This window comes from Chiloscyllium plagiosum, chromosome 2 (genome assembly GCF_004010195.1).
Source record: "Chiloscyllium plagiosum isolate BGI_BamShark_2017 chromosome 2, ASM401019v2, whole genome shotgun sequence".
NCBI classification, from domain to species: domain Eukaryota; kingdom Metazoa; phylum Chordata; class Chondrichthyes; order Orectolobiformes; family Hemiscylliidae; genus Chiloscyllium; species Chiloscyllium plagiosum.
The window spans coordinates 13,552,322-13,555,132 of NC_057711.1; the positions used below are offsets into that span (position 1 = coordinate 13,552,322).

At 44.8% G+C, this 2,811-nt stretch overlaps 1 protein-coding gene across 1 annotated transcript in view; it reads right to left on the reverse strand.

Moving 5' to 3' along the window:
• Positions 1–2,811, reverse strand: part of hmgcs1 (3-hydroxy-3-methylglutaryl-CoA synthase 1 (soluble)) — a 23,615-nt gene that overhangs the window by 15,217 nt on the left and 5,587 nt on the right. The gene's annotated exons all lie outside the window — the stretch shown is intronic.

The following is a 2,811-nucleotide window of genomic DNA, read 5'->3' on the forward strand; positions in this document are numbered from 1 at the left end:
GGAGAGAGGGAGAGGACAAGGGTGGGCGGAGATGGAGGAAGAGGACCGGGGGCAGGGAGAGGATGGGGAGTGGGAGGGAGGAAGTTGACCGGGGTGGGGAGGTGCAAGAAAGTGGTGGATGGTGGGGGAAGGGGAATAAGAATGGAGTGAATGATGGGGGAGCAGGAACAATAAAGAGGGTAGGCTAGGACAGGATAAATGGAGCGTACAAGGGAGAAAGCTAGCATGTGCAATAGATCATCAGAAAGGCAAGCAGGATATTAGAAGAGGTTGGAGTATAGGAGTAGGAACATTTTACTGCAACTATACAAGATGCTGGTGAGGCCACATCTGGAATATTGTGGGCAGCTTTGGCCCCTTATTTAAAGAAATATTTCATTGTAGTTTGTTCAGGGAAGATTCACCAGGATTATCCTGGTGTGAAGGGACTGTCTTATGAGCAAAGGTTTAACACGCTGGGAACCCACTCATTAGAATTTAGAAGAATGGATTGTGATCTCTCTGCACCGTATCAGATTCTTATGGAGTTTTTCAGGATAAATGCTGAGAGGACATTTCCCCTCATGAAACAGTCTCATGGTGGCACAGTGGTTAGCACTGCTGCCTCACAGCGCCAGGGACTCGGGTTCAATTCCCACCTCGGGCAACTGTCTGTGTGGAGTTTGCACATTCTCCCCGTGTCTGAGTGGGTTTCCTCCGGGTGCTCCAGTTTCTTCCCACAATCCAAAGATGCACAGGTTAGATGAATTGGCCATGCTAAATTGCCCATAGTGTTAGGTGCATTAGTCAGAGGGAAATGGTTCTGGGTGGGTTGCTCTTCGAAAGGTCAGTGTGGACTTGTTGGGCTGAAGGGCCAACTTCCACACTGTATGGAATCTAATCATAAAGGGGCATCAATTTAAGACTAAGATGAGGAAGAATTTCTTCTGAGGTTTGAGTGTCTTTGGAACTCCTTGCCACAGAGAAGTGTGAAGGCAGAGTCCTCGTGTATTTAAATCCAAGATAGATGGATTCTTGATCAGGAAAGAATCAGGTGTTATGGGGAAAAGGCAGGAAAATGTGTGTGAGGAATATCAGATCATCCACGATCCTATTGCATGGTGGAGCAAGCACGAGGGACTGAACTGCCTACTCCTGTTCCTGTGTGTTATGGTCTTATAGGAAGGTGGGGGGGGGGGGGGGGGGGGCTGAGAAAATGGAATGAAGAGGTCATGCAGAGGGAAGGGGGGGATTGCGAGTGAGAGAAGGGGAGAGAGAGAACTAAGAAAAGGTCAGAGACAAGGAAGCAGCAGAGTAATACCTATAAGTGTCAGAGTTCTGGGAGAATAATGGCCCTGTAAAAAAGCTTGGATCTATTTGATACTCTCCAAACCCAACCTCTCTCTCCCATTCAGCATTTGGGGATTGGGAGGAAAATCCATTTACAAAGCAGAATTGTTTTTCTAGTTGCTCACACGTTTTGCAGACATCCAAATTGCGACACCACACAATAACAAAGAACAAATGGTAATGGTTGTGAGTTCTGAAGATGCAGTGTCATGAACTTTGGCGAATTTCTGCAGTGCATCTTGTAGATAGTACACGCTGCTGCTACTGAGCCTCGGTAGGGGGGGGTAGTGGATGTTTAAAGTCATGGTGCCAATCAAGTGGATTGCTTTGTCCTGGATGGTATCAAGCTTCTCGAGTGCTGTTGGAGCTGTATTCAACCGAGCAAGTGGGGAATATTCCATCACATTCTTGACTTATGCCTTATAAACATGGACAGGTTTTGGAGTCAGGTGGTGAGTTATGCACCGCAGTATTCCTAGCCTCTGACCTGCTCTTGTAGCCATTATGTTTACATGGCAAGTCCAGTTAAGTTTCTAGTCAGTGGATATTGATAGTGGGGGATTTAGTGATGCTAAACCATTGAATGCCAAGGGGAAGTGGTTAGATCGTCTGTTATTAGAGATGGTCATTGCCTGGCGTTTATGTGGCGTCAATGCTACTTGCCACTTGTCAGCTGAAGCCTGGATATTATCCAGGTCTTGCTGCATTTGAACACAGACTACTTCAATATCTGAGGATTTATAAATGGTGCTGAACGTTGTACTGTCATCAGAGGGAAGGTCTTTGATGAAACAGTTGAATTGGTTGGGCCAAAGACACTACCCTGAGGAACTCTTGCAAAGATGCCCTGGAGCTGAGATGACTGACCTCCAACAACTACAACCATATACATAGATTAACTAAGTGGGCAAAGGTCTGCCAAATGGAGAAAATGTGGGGAAAATGAGAGGTTACCCTTTTGGGGAAGTGTGAAAAAGCATAATTTTATCCTAATAGGAACGGACTGCAGAGCTCGGAGATGTAGAAGGATCTAGATCTCAAAGCAGATGAATTGCAAAAGGCAAGTATGCATTTACAAAAAGTAATTAGGATTGTTAATAGAAAGTTATTGTTTGTCAAAATGAACCAAATACTAAATTAAGGAAATTATGCTTCACTTATACAGGCAATTGGTAAGACCACATTCTGTACACATTGTACACCACTAGCCACCTTATTTAAGGAAGGTGTAAATGTATTGGAAGCAGTTCAGAGAAGGTTTACGAGACCAATACGGCCAATGGGCAGGTTGTCTTACAAGGAAAGGTTGGACAAGCTAGGCTTGGATCCACTGGAGTTTGGAAGAGTCAGATTGAAACATGTTGATTGAAACATAAAAGATCCTTAGGCTGTGGAAAAGGTGTTCCTCATTTGGGAGAACCTAGGGTCACCAATTAAAAAGGGATCACTCATTTAAAACAGAAATGAAACAATATTTTTTCT